Consider the following 21346-nt stretch of genomic DNA (forward strand, 5'->3'; position numbering starts at 1 on the left):
TACTTGCATGCAATCTTCAAATATTCAAAAATAATAAAGTGCAAAATGAGGTTTTAATCCTCATGTACTTCCTTTAAGCTACTAGTGACTAAGTGTGCAGTGGACAGAAGGAGGAAGAGATAGCTTTATTTTATAATTTAGCTTTTTGATTTGTGAGCGTAATCCTCGCTGACTTTTAGACTGACTCGCGCTGTCTGCTCCGTGAGGCTCGAGCCCTTCAGCTGAGCGAACAGCTGTCCAACACGGAGATGAAAAACGAAACTGAAACTTAACTATCCTGTCGTGCCTGGGCTGACTTAAGGTGGAGCAACCAAATATAAATGAATAAATATTGTAGCCTACTAAACTGTAACACAAGTAATGAGTTGTGGAATTTGGATCAGTAGCCTACAGTAGTGCACAATCTTCGCTGATGTGAACGTTATTGTAGTTTTTCCGAGGCATTCACGAGTTCCTAACGTTATTATTAACCTCTAGTCATTGTCACCACACAGCAGCATATTAACTGTATAGGAAAACTACAACTCCATTAGCCCTGCTCTTTTCTAATTATTGTAATTTTTTCATAGATAGACAGTTGATAATTAATACCTGGAGAGTGTAGTCTCTCCTGTGCTGCTTGCTTCGTTAGTCTAGAGAGGTTTGGATCCGTCTCTCGCACGCCTTCCTTGTATTCAAAATCAGTGCCGTTAGGAGCGGTTAGGAGTCTCGGGAGTGGGTCGCGGGGGATCGGGGTGGGGCAATATTACCTGGCTACATTCACTTGCAGTCGGACATTTGAAACTCGCGCTCGTAAATGTCTCTTAACAGCCAAAAATAAATGTTTAATTTGGCGCTGCCAACTGGGGTGGCAGCTGGGGTGGCAAGGCTTTTTTTAGGGTGGCAGTTGCCACCCCATGCCACCCCGGTAGATCCGCCCCTGTCTGCGACTGCTTTTTGGCACATTTGCCAGCATTTGCTAACAGAAAGAACAGCTTAACTTGTGAAAAAACTGCCTTTGCAAAGGAATTGAGTGATAGGATCATAGACTGATTATGAGATAATGGGCCCCTGGGCTTACACTCTTAAAGGGCCCCCCACTTGTCCCTATCCAGTCAGGTACACTGAATTTTCTACACGGATACATACAATTAATGGCAAAAACATATTAAGGAAGTCAGTGTTTCCCACAGGATTTTGGGGTATTGTTGGAGGGACCCTGTACCTTGTTGGGGGGTGGGTGGAATTTTTTTTACCTTTTTAAAGTAAAATGCATCAATCTGGTGCACTTTGAGAGGACATTTTAGAGACTAGAGAGATATCAAATCCTGAGATGCAGAAGGAACATTATTTTTCAGATTTTTCTTAAACAGGTAGCACTCTTTACTCTGCAACTGTAAAAACAGTAGATTGGTCTGCAGACCCATGTTCTATGATGGAGGGGCCCATTCAACAGATAAAGGGTGGATATGAACAATTTAGAATTCACACATATAAAGTTTATTTGTGTATGTGTGAGGGGGCCTTCAACCCCCTTAGACAGAGCTACTAATGCTGTTGTTTTTAACTTTCTTTTGTATTTCTCCCCTACTAGTTGAGGGGCCCATGATGATTTCTATCTTGTTAGATTATAATGAGTATCCTTATATTTAGGCTATTCCTTTTTGGACCCTGTTATTGACATCAGTGACTGAGCTCTTTGACTATGCAACATGAAAAGTTACTATCAGTATCTCTGGCTAAGGGCCCCCCTGAGCCCTTGGGCCCCTGGGCCTGTGCCCGGTGTGCCTGTGCAGTAATCCACCCCTGGATAGGTTACACAATTAAGAAAAAACAACGATGGGCCTGTTCATAACTAATTTATATATTTTTTGTAATGTAATGATTATCATGAACTTTTTAAAAAATAAACTATTTTGGGGGGCCCCGGACCATCTCTTTTACCTTTTTAATTTAAAAAAAAAAAAAAAAAAATTATAATTTTTTTTTTTTTGGGTGCCCCCCCAGGGACTTGGTGCCCTACGCAGTCTGCGTACTCTGCGTATAGGGAGCGGCGGCCCTGTCAGAGAGATAAAGGGTTGAATTAAAAAACGTAAGTCAATGCATGTAGATCGGTCAGAAAACTAGTCTAACATCCTGACTATGAAAATGTGAGTTTCAAGTAATCCTTTACTACACGAAGCAAACAGTGACAGTTAGCAACACAATACATTTTTTAACAGTAAAACTTTATTATAAATGAGTGATCACAATCCAAACTAGAAAATCCCGCAGAGATTTTGAAAGTACGGGCCGCCCTGCGCAGGCCGCCAATCCCCGCGTCGGCGGCGCCCCGCCCGTCGGCCGGGCCCGAAAACTTCTACGAACCTCCGGTGTGCGGGGCGTGGCCTCTCAAACTTTCTTCAGTCGGGGCTTAATAACAGCGCCCCGTAGCGGAAATTAAAAAAACAGTCCGAGAGGCTATATTGTAGAGCACCATGAGCTGTACAAGTGTAATCAATTTCAAGTCAATCAGAGTCAGGTGACTTTTGTGGTGCCCCCTATGGGTTAATCTCGATAAGCTTAGAGGGACATGCTACCACATGACTTCTGCACATACCCAGCAAGTTTGATGATGATAGGACCTATGGTTAAGGAGTTATGGCCAATTTGTTAATAACCCCCGCCCCTGCGTAAACGTTTTGGGCAATGGCGGCGAAAAAAATAATCATGGCTGACCCCTATTGTCCGAGAGGCTGTAGACTGTGTCTTGATTCAGGGGTTGCACCCTACGTAGGCTGCATTTGAAGACCGATTGCGTCATAGCGGCGCGCAAAGGCTGTCCCGTTTGCAAGGCTCCTTGCAAGGCTCCTCATATGCGGCCGAGAAATGCAGCCTTCGTTTCACGGTTTTGAAGGCTGCATCAGATGGATCCTTCGTGGCCCAACATATCCCAAGATTCATTGCGTTTTTTTCAGAGATGGCATAAAATAAAATAAAAAATAACAAAACAGCAACGTGTTGCTCCATCTTCTTAACTTTTATCTTCCTTTCTTTTTTTCTTGTACTTTTTTTTCTTTTCGTCTGGTAGGCAACTTCTTTTTCTTTTTTCCTCCGTTGACAAGGCTGTCTCCGTTGGCAGCAATCAGGGTTGCTAGGCAGCACAGGAGCAGCAAGTCGTCACGCAAGGTAACGGCTTGTTACGTGAACCGGAAATGCTCGTGAACGGAGACCTGCGGAGACCATCCCGTTTAACAAGGCTCGTTGGCCTTAAAACCGGCATTCATAGGCTATAGCCTTCATAGACCGCGAGACCGCGTCCTACCAAGGAGGCTGTCTCTGTAATGGGATACAGCTTATATTGTAGAGCACTATGAGCTGTACATGTGTAAGAAATTTGAAGTCAATCAGAGTCAGGGGGCATTTGTGGCGCCCCCTATGGGTTAATCTCGATAAGCTTCAACGGACATGCTACCACATGACTTCTGCACATACTCAGCAAGTTTGATGATGATAGGACCTATGGTTAAGGAGTTATGGCCAATATGTTGATAGGTCCCGCCCCTGCGTAAACTTTTTGGTCAATGGCAGCCATGGTAAAGGGGAGGAGCTTACTGTTGTGAAGGGGAGGAGCCTAACGTGGTAAAGGGGGGAGCCTAATGTGGTAAATGGGAGGAGGTTACTGTTGTGAAGGGGAGGAGCCTGACATGGTAAAGGGGAGGACCCTAAATGTGGTAAAGGGGAGGAGCCTAATGTTGTAAAGGGGAGGAGCCTAACATGATGTAAATGGGAGGGGCCTAATGCTGTAAAGGGGAGGAGCCTAACATGGTAAAGGGGAGGGACTTAATATGGTAAAGGGGAGGAGCATAATGTGATAAAGGGGGAGCCTAACACTGTAAAGGGGAGGAGCTTAATATGGTAAAGGGGAGGAGCCTGATGTGGTAAAGGGGAGGAACCTAACATGGTAAAGGGGAGGAGCTTACTGTGGTGAAGGGGAGGAGTCTGACATGGTAAAGGGGAGGAGCCTAATGTGGTGAAGGGGAGGAGTCTAACATGGGGTAAAGGGGAGGAGCCTAATGTGGTAAATGGGAGGAGTGTAATGTTGTAAAGGGGAGGAGCCTAACATGATGTAAATGGGAGGGGCCTAATGCTGTAAAGGGGAGGAGCCTAACATGGTAAAGGGGAGGGACTTAATATGGTAAAGGGGAGGAGCCTAACATGGTAAAGGGGAGGAGCCTGATGTGGTAAAGGGGAGGAACCTAACATGGTAAAGGGGAGGCGCCTAACATGGTAAAGGGGAGGAGCTTACTGTGGTGAAGGGGAGGAGTCTGACATGATAAAGGGGAGGATCTTACTTTGGTAAAGGGGAGGAGCCTAATGTGGTAAATGGGAAGAGCCTAATGTTGTAAAGGGGAGGAGCCTAACATGATGTAAATGGGAGGGGCCTAGCATGGTAAAGGGGAGGGACTTAATATGGTAAAGGGGAGGGACTTAATATGGTAACGGGGAGGAGCCTAATGTGATAAAGGGGGAGCCTAACACTGTAAAGGGGAGGAGCTTAATATGGTAAAGGGGAGGAGTCTAATGTGGTGAAGGGGAGGAGTCTAACATGGGGTAAAGGGGAGGAGCCTAACGTGGTAAAGGGGAGGAGCCTAATGTGGTAAATGGGAGGAGTCTAACGTGGTAAAGGGGAGGAGCCTAATGTGGTAAAGGGGAGGAGCTTATATGTGAAGGGGAGGAACCTAACATGGTAAAGGGGAGGCGCCTAACATGGTAAAGGGGAGGAGCTTACTGTGGTGAAGGGGAGGAGTCTGACATGGTAAAGGGGAGGAGCTTACTTTGGTAAAGGGGAGGGGTCTAATGTGGTAAAGGGGAGGAGTCTAATGTGGTGAAGGGGATGAGCCTAACACTGTACAGGGGAGGAGCTTAATATGGTAAAGGGGAGGAGCCTGATGTGGCAAAGGGGAGGAGTCTAACGTGGTAAATGGGAGGAGCTTACTGTTGTGAAGGGGAGGAGCCTACCATGGTAAAGGGGAGGAGCCTACTGTGGTAAATGGGAGGAGCTTACTATGGTAAAGGGGAGGAGCCTGACATGGTAAAGGGGAGGGCCCTAAATGTGGTAAAGGGGAGGACCCTAATGTGGTAAAGGGGAGGAGCCTTTGATACAGTCAAATTTCAGAAAGTTGTGGATAACACCATGTTTTTCAGTTTATGCTAATTAGCGGGAAATATTCCCTGAAGGACTTTTATGGTCCCAGAGGCTTTTTTGCAGAGCACCCTAACATACACCCGTGTGAGAAATTTCAAGTCAATCGGACTTACGGTGTGAGCTTTTGGTTGGTTTAGAAGTGGTAAGTGTGCTGACATTTGCTGTAGAAAAGAAGCTAAACATGGTAACATCGATCTCCATGCTGCGTTGGCCAAAAGTAAACAAAACAGTGCTGTGTGAAAGTTTGTGAACCCCTTGAACCTTTTGGAATTTTATTTATTTTTACCATTATTAATTCATTTTTATCAATACCAGTATTTTTTATATGAAATAACATGTTTCTTTATCAATTAAAATGTTTTCTTTTTGGGAAGAAATTGGGCGGCACTAGATAAAACAGAGATAAAACCAGGTCAGTTTAGGCTCACCAAAGTACAGGTCAGACATGCTAAAAGGGAAACAAATCTCTGAGGATCTCAGGAATAGAGTTTTGATGCTGCACATTTGTCTGGGGACAGCTATAAATTATTAAAAAAAAAGTTTGAGCTCCATCGGTCCACCATGAGGCAAATCATCTACAAATGGAGAGATTTAAGAGTGACTGAACATCTGCCTAGAAGTAGACTTCCTTCAATAATATCCATAAGCGCCACAAGAAAAGTGATTTTTCAGTTAAAAGCCAACCCAAACATTACTTCTAGTGATTTGCAGACCTCTCTTGCAGCATCTGGGACAGATGTGCATGGTTCCACAATAAGAAGAAATGGCTTTCATGGGAGGGTTGCTAAAGAAGCCTCTGCTCTCAAAAAAGAACAAAACTGCTTGTCACAACTTTGCCAGAGAGCACCTGGAGATACCTGAAGTCTTATTCTGTGGACAGATTAGTCCAAAATTGAACTGTTTGGTCATAACCAAAACCGCCATGTTTGGGCAAAAACGCAACTCTGCCTACCACCAAGAGAACCTTCTCCCAAGTGAAGAATGGTCGTGTCAAATTGTCTGCAAATCTCCAGATGTAATGTTTGGGTTGGCTTTTACCTGAAAAATCACTTTTCTTGTGGCGCTTGAGGATAGTCCACTTCCAGGCAGATGTTAAGTCACTCTTAAAGCTCTCCATTTGAAGATGATTTGCCTCACGGTGGACCGATGGAGCTCAAATTTGTTTATATGAATTTATAGCTGTCCCCAGACAAATGTGCAACATCAAAACTCTATTTCTGAGATCCTCTGAGATTTTTTTTCCTTTTAGCATGTCTGACCTGTATGGCTTCACTTTGGTGAGCCTAAACTGGCCTGGTTTTATCTCTGTTTTATCTAGTGCCGCCCAATTTCTTCCCTAAAGATCTCTCATTACATTGGTTTATTTCATCACTCAATTTGGCCCAACTGATTGTGTTAACCTGCACGATTTAAGAAATGCAGCTCAGGGTTCACAAACTTTTGCATATACAACAGTTGGCAAATCATTTGTTTTATCTGTTTTAACAATTGATTTCTGGAAAAGAAAAATGTTGAATTGATAAACAAACATCTGTTATTTCACATAAAAAATACTGGTATTGATAAAAATGAATTAATAATGGTTAAAATAAATAAAATTCCAAAAGGTTCAAGGGGTTCACAAACTTTCACACTACACTGTAGGTAGGTATAGAGTAAATGAGTAAATGTAGATCTGACCAGTCAGAGCAGACTAGGATTTTTACGAAGGGGGGTAGATGTCAAAACCAATCTTTTGAGATAGAGACCAGAAACGGCTGAAAAAGGCGATGAAGAAATGGGAAATGGTAGAAAACTAATGGGTTTTTTGAACAATAAACCATTATAACCTTTTCTAGTAGACCTCGGAAATACACATTTAAACCCGAGTTTTTGCATAATATGTCCCCTTTAAAGAAAACTAAGATCATTATATTTGGATACAAAAAAATCAAACATGAAATAAAAATCATGATAGACAATGTTGAAATAGAAAGAGTCTATGAAAACAAATTCTTAGGAGTGATCATAGACCACAAATTATGCTGGAAACCACATATAAAACAAGTAAAAAGAAAAGTATCCATGTCCACCGCAATACTATATAAAACAAAAGATGTACTCAATTCAAAATCATTACACATGTTGTACTGTTCCTTAATACTACCATACATTACATACTGTGTGGAAATATGGGGAAACACGTACAAAACCGTTACCAACCCTATTTTTATTTTACAAAAGAGGGCAATCAGAATCATTAATAGAGCAGAATATCTTGAACCAACCAATACATTATTTATAAACTCAAACGCACTTAAATTTAGAGACTTAGTGGAGTTCAAAACAATGCAAATAATGTATAAAGTCAAAAACAGGATAGTTCCAGACTGTATCCAGAAGTTGTTTCAGATTAGACAGAGCAAGTATGAACTAAGGGGAATGTGCATGTTTACAAAGATAAATATAAGAACAAATGTAAAACAAAGATGTATATCGGTAAAAGGAGTAAACATGTGGAATGTCTTGGGTGAAGAAATTAAAATGTGTAACACGGTACAAAGATTTAAAAAAATACTGAAAAAGATGGATGCGCTCTAATTTGAGTCGAGGCTGCCAAATCAGACTGTTGGATGAGGTGAGGATGCTTTCAACGATGGCTGTATAGAAGCGGAGCAGAAGATGGGACCTTACTCTGAACTTTATCCTTTTTATCAAAATGGGCTTTTTACCTTGCCATTCCTTATTTTGTGTCAACACCGTCAGACACCAAAAACACAAATTAATTTTCCCTCAATTTATGCTAGACCCATGACAAGAATTGTGATCACAAGTATTCACAAAGACTGTCAGAGGCCACAAAAAATATTTTCAAAATGTATATGACTATAGATATTTTCTATCGATTTTCCTCTATGTTCTTCAGTTGAACTGTGTAATAGAATGTTTACTTTAAAATTAACAGCAATCAAGATGTGTTTCAAATATCAAAACATATTCTCATGTTAGGTGAAAACCACCCAAATATGATGCAGGGCTGTACAGTGCGACAGTTTTGATCGCATTTGCTACTGAAATTGATCACGTGCGATGATGAATACAATTCCACTCGCACGAGTGCGACAGCTTGCTAATGAGCAGATGCTGTCCGTCTGAGACACAGAGGAGTGCTGCACAACACTGCTTAGATTGCTCTACATTAACACTCTCCAAATTCGGGTAAATGTAGTCTTAGGCAAGTAAGTTATTGAGTCCACCCTCCACTTTGGCTGGTGAAAGATGTGTGCTCGGGACCTGTGCTTGTGCAGCGATTAATACACTTCACCAACGGTAATAACCGGAAGGAGACGGCACACAGTTAAGTTAGCGCGTGTGCAAACAGAACATTTCCTGTGGGCCTTCACATTAAAAGCCTGTTACTAGCCAAACGTGAGTTGACTTTTATTTTGAAGCCGGTAAGAACAAGAAGTTAGCGCTTCACAGCCCTGCAGTGCGCTAGCTTGAAAATCAACTGCTTCAGCTGCAGAGAGCAGTCAACAGTAGTCTTTTTAAACAAAGTTTGAAATAACTGATAAGCCACTGAAGAACTACTCACTGAAGAACTACACATTCACAACAACTTATTTTAACTTATTCCAAATTTTACCAATATGTAGGGGAGAACGGGGTAATTTGTCACACGGGTTGGTTGTCACAATCGTTATATCTCGGAACCAGAAGGCGCTGTCTATGAAATTTTGGTATGTAAATATCCAGAATTGGGATCAGAGGTCACCCACATAGTCTTCCTTGGAGTTAGACTGCTGAATTTGAGGTGAGACGACTGTTTGTGTTTTTCATGTCAAATTCAAAATATTTAGCTCCTCAGTATTTTTCTTCTAGGCTTTTACACAATGGGTTCATAACAAAACAGTTGTTACCCATAAAAAGTGTGAAGGGTAAACTATAGTTTAGATTGTGGTTAGCAAGCTAATTAGTTGTCAGATGGTTGTAAGTCTTGATGCTAGCAAGAAATTCAAGTTGGGGTTGGTCGTCATATTTTTTGGGGGGTTGGTTGTCACATGTTATCCAAAGGCTACAGCCAGAAAAGGAACCCAATAATGAAATAAATTGTCAAGCTGTATCCTCACTGACACCCCAGAGAAGGAAAGAATAGAGCAGGAAAAGGCAGCTAGCATGCAAAAGAAAAAAGGGCAACAAAATCAAAACAACCCAGTGCATCCCAAACTAGACCAGTTGCCAAGGCTACAGTAAGTTATGTAGGCCTATTTGTCAACTTGACAATGCAATTAAATGTTCAAATTTAGTTCTACTTTCTTTCCTTCTTTTTATGATTATTCCCATTAAGATAACATTGTGACAAACAACCCCATAGTGTGTGACAACCGACCCCTTGATGGGGTTGGTTGTCACAATGTGTAAGGGTGTCTTTGATGATTAATTTCTTCTTTATTACAATAATATAGAAAAAGTGAGGGGTACACATTTCAAGCCAACACCTTAAGCTTCAATTTAATGTAGGAATGACTATTGAAAGATGTTTTGGTGATGAGCAATTCTCACTAGAGTAAAAAGTGTGCCTACTTACCCCGTTCTCCCCTATAGGCCTACTTATTTATTTAATAGGCTATGTTTAATGTTTTAAAGTTTGGTTTTAATTAACAGAAGGACATTTAACAAAAGAAAATATTATTATGAATATAATAATGATATGTATATATACAGAAAATATATAGATATTCATTTTATGGGGAGAAATAATTCTGAATCAGCAAAAAATTACAATTGGCAGGTTAGATTTTTTTGTCTAAATTGCAATCAGTGCACCCCTATTAATTTTTTCTACAATTATTACTGCACACACTAGGATATGATATTAATTGAAAATGTCAAATGAGACCAAGATGACAGGCTAAAAGGTAATTAGAGCGAAATGCATGGGTTAAGGTTATGCAAGTTTTCGATCATACTTTGTGTGCTACTGAATTTATTTTTGTGCTACTGATTTTTTTTGCTTGCTAGCACCAGTGCTACCACCTAAAAAAATAAGCGTACAGCCCTGTGATGCCTTCTTCACATTGAATGTCAACTCCGTCAGTGGCATGTCACCACCGTCAGACAGGAAATCTGACGGAGTTGACATCTGATGGTGTTGACATATTTAACGTTTCTTAAACAAAACAAATGGAATTAATCTAGTTAGACATTTGTTTTTTCTGTTGATGATTGGTGCTAGTATGAACTACTTCAGGAATATAAAATTATCGAAACATTTCAAAGAACTTCTTCAGAAATTGTAAGTCGGTGTTGACATATCATGGTTGTGACGCATGACTTTCAAGATTTGGAATGTAAAATATTCTAAAACTACAACACTTAGGCCTCTCTGACTCTAATGTACTCTGCACAGATAGCTTGTGACAATAGGTCTTTCACGGAGACAGCTGCCCCTCATATTGCCTGATTTTATTACATTTTAATTAAATGTCTGATGGTGGTGACAAAAAGTGTCCCCCCCCCACTTAGAAACCTTATAAAACATAAATGTGTTGTAGAATTTTTTTTTATTGATATGAGAGATTATTTAGTGTTGCCTTTGATGAAATAAAAGCTATTTTTAATCATTAAAGTACATTTTTAATAGGTTCTATTGCATTTGAAAGATTGAAACCTTCTCTGTGGACACATTGTTTTTGACGTCATGAGAAGATAACAAGTGTCATAAATTTGACATAATAATAATAACATTTAATTTAAGGGGATAATTGTGCTCCAGACATTCTATTCTTAATCCTTAATAACATCTACAATTTTAAATATTTTTAGTTTGAAAGATAACAGCAGCTACATTTTGTCCCAGCCTTTTGTCCCAGTTCTCAAGAATCACTGAATAACATTTTCAGTCTGTAGACCAAAATAAAATTAATATTATTGCAAATACATTGAGATCAGCTTGTTTCAGCCAGAAGGAGACATTTGTTTCAGCTATGAGCTCTCAGGTGCTGGGAGGTGACATTGAGAAACTGTTCAGCTCTGTTGGGGTTGTTGGACCAAACTGCAGGCAGCAAACTACATGACTGAGCTCGTTTACCGTTAGGCTATTTGGAAGAGGGTATGGTATGCTGTTAGCCTAGCTCCTTGCGGTCATGCTAATGTTGCTAATTCGGTGTACGTCACGGTACTCATCTAGATGGGAGTATCTCCCCCAAACGTCACTACATGCCCTTTTTTGGTACGAGGGAGTGAGGCGGAGTCAAACTCTGACAAGATGGCAGCGCGCATATAAGCCATGAAAAAGGGATGCTCCTCGGTGAACTGAGATCAGCCATGATGCGACATCCATTTTATATAGTATCTATGAGATAAAGGCAAACCACAATCTTACTGTCCCTCCTACTAATAAATTAATATAAAATAAATGTAATAATAAAACATAGAAACAAAAGAACAATGAACCAAGCACTGTGGACCGCAAACTAGAAGCTGTCACTTATGGTCACATCAATCAAACATTAAACTAAATTTAATTTTTTTAATGTCATTAATGTCAGATCTGCTGCAACTCTTAGCTTTTAAATCAAGTCTGAAGACATTTCTGTTTCCCTTTGAACCTGTAAATGTCAGGTTTGCTGCAACTCTTAGCTCTTTTAAATCAAGTCTGAAGACATTTCCGTCTCCCTTTTAACCTGTAAATGTTTTATTTTTATTTATTTGCTTTTAAATGTTTCATCATATTTTACGTATTTCATGGCCCTGTAAAGCACTTTGAATTGCCTTGTGTCTGAATTGTGCTATATAAATAAACTTGCCTTGCCTTGCCTTGCCTTGTCATTCAACCACTGCTCCTTGGACACAGACTCTGCAGAGGGGCAGTAAATAAAGCCCTTGTATTGGCTGTGCCCAGTCTCTGATGTCCTAAACTGCATGCATTTCTTGCACGTGTTGTGCAGTACTTTGCGGGTCCATTTTCGGACAACGCGATCCCCCTGGACCTTCGGGGAAGCATCCGGGACCTGCAGGGAGGCACCCAGCCCACCAGCTGGAGCCAGCCTCACCAGCAGAGGGCCCCAGTTTGGAGCAGGAAACAGTTTCCACGTTGCAGCCACTGGTGTTGCGACTGCCGGCACAACCTTACCCCTCAACTGCACTTGTCCAACGCTGCTGCTGCTGGGCAGGAGGGCCTGGTGAAACAGGCCTGACTGGGCAGACGGGGGGCACACATTAGCTTTAGGGGGAAGAGGGCCAGTGGCCACAGACAAGCAGCTGGGCAGCTCCAACCCCTGCATCACCACTGCCTTGTCCTGCCTCTTCCCCCGCTTATTGTACCATTGCACCAAGGTGGTGCGGCTCACCAATGGCAGCTGAATGGTTGTCTGAGCCATCACTGCCTGGTTGGTCAGAATGTGCAGCCTGATTTTCCTGTAGTCGTCGAGGATGAGGTCCCATCTGGAGACCAGAGACACAAGAACAGTGCCCTTCCTCTTAGGGCTGCGGTGGATGGAGCAGAGCTTCAAGAAGATGGTCTCAAGCAGACGGCTGCAGTCTAGCCATTGGGCACGGCCTGCACTGAACTCCTTCTTTTCAGACTTGTTCTGGTGCCTGGCAGCAAACACCACCCTCCGCTTGTCATACTCCGGCAGGTTCTGCCAAAGAACAATAATGTGGCACACCTGAGAAAGATCACAAAAAGAATCCATTAGCCCATTAAACAACAACACATGCATACATGTTAAAGTATGACGGGGTATAGAGGGGAAGTAGCAAAGCAATAAAGGTTTCTGACCTGCTGGTCGGAGAGGGACAGAGCAGGGTCATTCCTCAGGTCCACCAGAAACTGTGCCATGCTGTCAACCCTGTCCATACCTGGCACACCATCCACAGCCTTAAGACAACAGAGATGAGCAGCAACATGTAAGAGCAGTTAAGTGGGGACAGAACAAACACTGTATTACTGTATTTATGCATTATTACACATTTTCTACGTACCCCAGAGTCATCAGCAGGTGTCTGTGGTGGTGAGGAGACATCTGGTGGTGGTATGGAGGCAGCAGGCTGGGAGGAGGACGCAGCAGGCTGGGAGGAGGCAGAGGAATGTGGGTCATGGAGGAGACCTGCTAGAGTGGAACCAGCTTCTTCCTCCATCATGTCCTCTGTCTCCTCAGTGTCAGGGTCCATCATCAGGGCTCCAGTCTGACTCAGGAGGGAGTCCACAGCAAGCAGCTCTCCTGTCAAAGAAACAACAGACACACACATTAATAGCTGTGTTCAAAGCATATGTGTAGCAGAGTTAAAAATGCACTTTCATTTAAACTTTGTATTCGTAAGTTCTATCTTAGTTATTTTTGTATTCCTTGTCATTCTTATTCAGGTTTCCAGTGGAAATGACCTGCACATCGCCTTGTCTGTACCCTCTTAAATGTCCGTACCTCCCGTTTCCGCTCAATCTGTCGTATTGCATTGCTGTTAGGGTTGGGCACCGAAACCCGGTACCAGTATGGCCCCGGTGCCGACGTAAACGGTAATAACCAGACCGAATAAGAACGAAAGTTTCGGTGCCTCATTTCGGTGCCGCCCTTGCTGTAGTCACGTTTGTATTCTGACAGACTGATCGCTCTTTATGTCATGATTGATGAAGCATGTCCGCTCGCGGATGCTGTTCTGTGTACACCGCGAGGAGCATTTCTCACCGGGCTTTGAGTGACGAGAACGAGCCCGACCGTCTCGAGGAGTGCGCGCACGAGTGCTCAACAACAGTTGCTCACGTTCGCAGTTTCACAGACTGATCGCTCTTTATGTCAGACTATTTTTGAACGCCAATGCAATGCATTTATTTTTGCGAATGACACGCGATCTAGCAGTATTGTCACGGATGCATTAGGCACGTGTAGGCTGACGATGAGGCAGCGGACGCCTGCATTCCTCCCGTCAGCTGTTCTTTACGCACGGCGTTGGAGACGAACCCAAAAAAACATACAGCGGGACACGGCGGCCCGGTGATATGGAAACGTTTAACAAGAAACTTCACAAAGACACACTTAAAATAACGATCTCTGCCCAAACAAAAAGCTCTGACTTGGATAACTTTATGGAGCGATCGATGTATAAAACCATCCGGTAGGCTACATGTGCCTAATGACGGGCCGTTATATTAATAATAAACAGAGCGCTGCCGCTGCACATTAGAACAGCATGTACATTAAAGATCTCGTATCCATCCTGAGAAGGCAAACATTACAATTTTTCTGCACAAAAATGGTTAATTTGACAACGTTAATAGTTGTGGACTTATCTTTACAGAAGACTTCTTTGTATTTTTTATGTCAGTTGAATTTTGTTTCAAGTTAAATGCAAATTAGCACTGTTAATATTCCAAAAGGCACACGCTCTTTCTTGACTGTTTTCAGTCTGTGGTTCTCACTGGCCCTCATTTATCAAACTTGCGTGGAAACTGGTGCAGATTCTGGCGCAAATACCTCCCTACGCCAGGTATCGCGTGGGATTTATCAAACAGTCGTATCTCGCCAATCTCGGCGTACGCCAGGCCATTATTGATAAATGCGGCGGCTGAAAACTATCGTATCACGCCCCTATATTTTCTCAGTTTAGAGGCCTCGCCCAGAGGTTTTACGGCATGGATATGCGCATTACGGCACAGAAGAGGAACTTCTCTGAAGTAGAAATTGACAAAATAACAGCGAAAGAAGAAAAAAAATAGTTTCATTTCGGAGCATTACAAGCGGCATCAAAGAATGACAGAAGGCAGCAGTTAGGAAGGAAATAACTCCTGCGGTCAACAGCGTTGATGTTGACAACAAACGATCTCCAGCGCTCAAATGCTATAAAACAGCATATACAATACAAAAAGTGGTCTGGCTCAAAAATCGCCACTAAAAAAAGCGTGTTGCTGTTCTGAAATGCAACCAACGTGCAGGCATAATATAAGTGGTAGAGGAGAAAAAGACGCACCAACTGTCCGATAATGGTCCCCATAAAAGAAATACACGTCTGCAGAGATTTGAATGATTAAAATGTATTGGCCCTTTTAGATAGCACTACTCAAAAGGGGTTTAAAAACTAAAAATAACACATTTGGCATTTTACTGTAGGGCTGCAACTAACGATTATTTTGATAATCGATTAATCTGTCGATTATTTTCTCGATTAATCGATTATTAAGCGATTAGTGTTTTGGTCCGTAAAATGTCAGAACATGGTGAAAAATGTTGATCAATTTTCCAAAGCCCATGTTGACGTCCTCAAATGTATTGTTATGTCCAAAACACACAGATATTTCAGTTTACTGTCATAATAGGATTAAAGAAACGAGAAAATATTCACATTTGAGAAGCTGAAATCAGAGAATTTGGAATTTTTTTATAAAACAATTACTCGAAACGATTAATCGATTATCAAAATAGTTGCCGATTATTTTAATAATCGATTAATAATCGATTCGTCGATTAATCGTTGCAGCTCTATTTTACTGTATGACAGCATGCGCTTGGCAAGAGTGGTCAGCCCGGCCGTCAGCTGCACAAGCCGACCCGGCAACGATCAGCTGTGAGAGCGCCCACTGTCCTGCTGAGCTGCTCCACTAGCAGATCGGAAAAATAAATCGCTCGCTTAAAGCGGCAGTTGAGAGTTTTTTTACTGTAATATTTGGCAAAACTGTCATAATAGCCATTCAGCTATATGTAGGTGAAGTGGTCTGAAAATATTTTTTTATCACTTTGCTCCCCCCTGCCTCTGTGTGCTGCCCCCCAAAATTGCCACCGCTCATGTTAATTTTGACCAATCAGAGCGAGGTCAGATTCTCCGTTCTTATTGGCTGTGGGACCTTGGCAACGACGTTGATGCGTCAGTTGCGTGAGCGTTCACGACCCTAGCAGTCTGACACTAGCCTACTGCTACTACGGCGGACAGCGAGTAGCAATGTCTTCACAAACGAACCCTCAATTTACCATTCCCAGGATACTAACAACTAACACCGCTAAGACAGCAAAAAAACGAGGAAAGACGAATGTTGAAAAGTTAACTGCTGAAACGGAGACGGAGAGAGCTTGAAAAAAAGTACACCGGCCATGTCTTCTTGCCCTATCACATCAAGACCTCTCCGACCGCGACCTCGTCCCCTTGCTCTGCCCCTAGGCTGCCTGCCGCTGGCCCCATATAGCCCTCGTCCTGTGATCAGTGTTGCCAACTCAAAGCGATTTTGTCGCTATATTTAGTGACTTTTCAGCCCCCCTGGCGACTTTTTTTTTCAAAACAGCGACAAATCTAGCTTTTTTTCTGGTGTTATTGGTGACTTTTTTCGCCAAAGCAAGTATCATCTCTTCTCAACGAGCAGCGGGAGCACTGACACGCAGCCCGCTCCTCGCGCGGCAGCCCCGAGCTGAGAGGTGTATCTCCTGCTCTGACCGCAGCTGGGAGGGGCTGCTGCTCGAGGACCGGGCCGTCTGTCAGTGCTCTGTGACGGGGGACGGGCCAGGAGGCTCCCGCTGCTCGTTAAAAGTGATATTTGCTTCGGCGAAAAAGTCACCAATTACACCAGAAAAAAAGCTAGATTTGTCGCTTGTCGCTGTTTTGAAAAAAAAGTCGCCAGGGGGCCTGAAAAGTAGCTAAATATAGCGACAAAATCACTAAGTTGGCAACACTGCCCGAGCAGCCCCTCCCAGCTGCGGTCAGAACAGGAGCAGAGATACACACACACCTCTCCGCTCTGTTACAATTAGTTTGCTATCTTGCCTGGCTGTTACAGCTACTTTTGTTAGGCCTACCAGCACACTTACAATGATTTTAAGCTAACATACATGGTATGTCTGTGATTAAAATGTATGCTCAATATGTACGTATGTAGTTATCATTACTAATGTTTAATCACCTCGGAATCGGACATGGTGTTTGTCTCCTGTCAATGTAACTGAATTCACATGAACGCGCCTAGCTGTCGTTCAGAGGGAGGAGCTACAGCAGGTAGAGCGTTTGGAAAACAGCCGTTGGGATCCCAACGGCTACAATTATCAACTGCAGCTTTAAGCGATCAATGACACGTTAAAAGAGGAACTAACATCTAAAAAGTGTTGTGCCGTGTATTTTTTATCATACAGAGCAGTGTAGGCCTACTACATATATAATACTTATATAAGTATAATAAATAATAATATAATAAATAAGGCTAACATTTTGAATGAATGCAGCCCCCGTGCCTCAGTGTCCCCCCAGCTGCTCCAAGTCGAAGATAACTGCCCTTACGCAGTCCCATGCAGCGCTCCTAAGTGGCCGGTGTGCGCACTATTGAATCAGCTCTCCTACTCAGTTGCACACCATAAGCTGCACAATTTTAAGTGATTAATATCTTTATTTCGGTCTGAGCAAACACTAGCCTGGCGCTACCAGACCATCGTACTTCATTTCATTTGTACAGAAGGTCTGGAAGTGCTGTAATTGGCAAACGTTCACTCACTTGGAGGCGGGTGTCTGTTGAAGTTTAAAACTATTGGATCTGCTCAGTGCCACTCTGGATTAGCCAACCAATCGCATAACGTTTGGTCGTGAGCCGGCTTTTGACGGTGCGTTCAGGGAACTCGGAAATTTCCGACTTCACTACATATTGTAGTCTATGGATCTACCGGTACCTGGCAACGGTAACTTGCTAGAGCCTAACGTTTAGTTATTTAGATGAGAAAGGTTGTAGGCGTCCATACTTTCCCGAGCAGATGCACTGGAACACAGACAGGTCGGAACTAGCAAGTCAGAAATTTCCGAGTTCCGAGCGTAAGAGAACGCAGCATTCAACTGAAACTGGAGCGCGACTTCGACCTCATCGTTCTCAGCCACTTCCTCTGTTCGCTGATTGGATACTTAGAAATCTGTTTGGAAAAATCTCACTAATACGCCCCACCACCAGACTGACTACTGAAGGGAAAATGAAATTTGGGCGGAAGTAGGTAGGCGGGCGGAGCCAGGCTAAGCAAACACTGCATTTGTATTACCTTCTACTAATTGTCCAACAAAGTAATCGGCTACCCGGCACAGCCTGCACTGCGAGTCCATGCTGTTTACAAACTTGCATACACGAGCTGAGAGCTGGCGTGGGATTTGAGCGTATCCTGCGCTCACGTCCATATTGATAAATGCCGAGATATGCGTGGAAATGTACGTACACCCATTTTTCTGGTCTACGCAAGGTTGATAAATGAGGGCCATTGGGTGTACTTATTCCCTTACTGTAAATCCAATACTGCATTTAATTTCATATGGGTGTTTTATATGTGTATCTATTTTAATTTTTAAGGTGTTGTATTGTTGAGGTCATAAGGACTCTTTCTTATCAAAATGATTACTTTTAGCTAAAGTTTTAAGATGGAGATTAGATTACCTGGTAGTCTCCACATTAATCTCCATTATTATATTGTTTGAAACAGTATTGTTGTATTAGATAGTATGTAAATTGTGTGAATTGTATTTAAATTCTAAAATAGCTTATTTGTAAGTTACTCGTAATTATATTGTTAAAATTAATTGTGTTAAATTTGGCACTGGCTATAAAAGGGCTTTTTTTGACAGTGTGTGCAATTTGAGGCTTCAAAGTACCGGTTAAAGTACCGTTTAAGCACCGGAACCGTTTCAAAAGTACCGAGTAGTAACCGGTATCGGAAAAAACCCAACCGATACCCAACCCTAATTGCTGTGTGTAAAGACCCTCCCTCATTAATGTATTGTTTTCTTTAGGAAATTGGGCCATTTATGTTGCATCTTTAGGTGCATATTACTTTATATTAATACCGCTACATTACCCAGCTGTTTTGTTTTGACTGTAAATATAAGTTTTGTAGACTGTACACTAAATCTTTTCCTACACTCCATCAGCTGCTGTTTCCATATGTTCAGTTTGGTTATTATGAAGCTGAGAGCACTGAAGGCCAACACACTGTGTCTTATGTCTTCTGAGTTGATCTTACCAAGTGAATCTTTGCTCACAAACATCACAGCTTTTGAGTTTTTTTTCCAGTGCGGATGACTGTGTTCTGTCAAATGTCCCTTTCATATTTAATTGTTTCTTACACTCAGAGCAGCTGTGTACTTTCTCTCCAGTATTACCTTTTATATCACTCTTTAAACCCAACTGAAGCTCTCTGGTCTCCTCAGACTCATCACCCCTGTCTTCAGACTTAGAGGAGTCTTCAGGCTGGTCTTCAGTCTCAGGTTGTGAATGTGGATCTGGATGGGAGTTGCTGGCTGGTTCTGGTCCTCCACTGTCCTCTCCATCAGCTGCTGTTTCCATCTGTTCAGTTAGTCTTTGATTAAGCTGTGAGGACCAAGGACCAACAACCTCATGTGTTTTGTTGAGCTGACAAGTCCAGTGGTATTTCAAGGGCTTTTCTCCACCCTCTGCACAATCTTCACTCTTCACAGTTACAGGAGTGAATGGGAACTTGATGATCTCTTGAAGCTGCTCTCCCTCCTGACTACTCCACACTTCCTCCTGTTCCTCTTTAATGTGTGGGGGCTCTGGTGGTGGCTCCTCCTGGTCCAGACTGGGGCTCCACTCCTGCTGCTCAGGGGGAACCTCTTCTTTAACCACCACCAGCTGCTGGACGTCTGCAGGGAAAAGGTCAAACACAAGGAAATCCACATGAGTTTATGTTGAAGACAAACTTAACATGGAGACTCTCAAGAAACAGCAGCTAAAAATCCAAAGTGCCATCATTTGTCTGCTGGTAAATGAAAAGATTAATATTTCTAAAAAATGTGCAGTAGACAAGACGTACAAGAGATTAGGGGTGGGCAATAGTTGATTATTTTTAAGACTGATATAATGACGGTAGTTTGGAGGAGGAAAAAAGAAGAAAGTTAGGGTTGGTGGGTGGATGGATGGATGGATGGATGGTGATTTGAGTGGGTCTGTGGGAAATTCAAAAGGTCCCAAATAAAAAAACAGATGTAGAAATTGTAGTGTTCCTTTAATGTTGGTGTGATATGGTTATAATTAACATGTATTCATTTATGATGATATAATCTAATACTCAAATAAATGTATCAGATTTAAAATTGTATTTGTTTGATCTGAAATAAAAAAATACAATTCTAAATCCGAATAGTTTATTAGACTACAAGAATGCATTCGAATCTACAAAGTTCAATTATTCAATGTACAGAATTATATAGCCTAATAGCATTTTTACTACTACTTTTAGTAATTTCTTTGCTTTAGTTTTTTTGATAACACATCTCGTCTTAAGTGCAATGCATTGTGATTAAATAAATTATGAAGACGATGAAGTCCGGAGAAGTCTACCCCCTCAGTGGACTCAATCAAATGGCAGCAACTCAATGCATTTAGGCATGTAGACCTGGACGGGACAACTTGTTGAAGTTAAAACCGAGCACCAGAATGGGGAAGAAAGTGGGTTTAAGTAACTTCGAACATGGCAATGTTGATGGTGCTAGAAGGGCTGTTCTGAGTATTTCAGAAACTGCTGATCTACTGGGATTTTCACGCACAACCATCTCTAGGGTTTACAGAGAATGGCCTAAAAAATAAAAATATCCATTGAGCGGCATTTGTGTGGACAGAAATGCCTTGTTGATGTCAGAGGTCAGAGGAGGATGGGCATGCTGGTTCAAGATGATAGAAAGGCAACAGTAACTCAAATAACCACTTGATATAACCAGGGTATGCAGAATACCATCTCTAAATGCAAAACACGACCAATCTTGAAGCAGACGGGCAACGGCAGCAGAAGACCACACAGGGTGCCACTCCTGTCAGCTAAAAACAGGAAACTGAGGCTACAATTCACACATGGTCTCCAAAATTAGACAATAGAAGATTGGAAAAGTTTTGCCTGATCTGATGAGTCTCAATTTCAGTTGTGAAAGTCTGATGGTAGGGTCAGAATTTGGTGTAAACATGAAAGCATGGATCCATCCTGCCTTTCACCATCAACCATGCCACGTTAAAAGTCACTTAAATCCCCTTTCTTCCCCTTTCTGAGGCTCGTTTTTAACTTCAGCATGTTGTCTTGACCACATCTACATGCCTAAATGCATTGAGTTGCGGCCATGTGATTGTAAGACTAGCTTTTTGTTTTTATAAGCAATTGAACAGGTGTACCTAATAAAGGTTTCCGTTTCCCCTCAATCTGTAGTATTGCATTGCTGTGTCTAAAGACCCTTCCTCGTTAATGTATTGTTTTC

General features: G+C 42.2%; 1 long non-coding RNA gene across 1 annotated transcript; it reads right to left on the reverse strand.

Annotated features, from left to right (window-relative positions):
* Positions 1 to 12750: 12750 nt before the first annotated feature.
* On the reverse strand, positions 12751 to 13242 carry LOC307269668. Its single transcript, XR_013845507.1, has 3 exons — positions 13133 to 13242; positions 12930 to 13028; positions 12751 to 12816 (listed from the first exon to the last, which is right to left on the reverse strand). It is a non-coding gene; the product is annotated as an uncharacterized lncRNA (long non-coding RNA).
* Between the last annotated feature and the right edge of the window lie 8104 nt (positions 13243 to 21346).

The sequence above is a fragment of the Ammodytes marinus genome (genome assembly GCF_949987685.1).
Source record: "Ammodytes marinus genome assembly, chromosome: 24".
Taxonomy (NCBI): domain Eukaryota; kingdom Metazoa; phylum Chordata; class Actinopteri; order Uranoscopiformes; family Ammodytidae; genus Ammodytes; species Ammodytes marinus.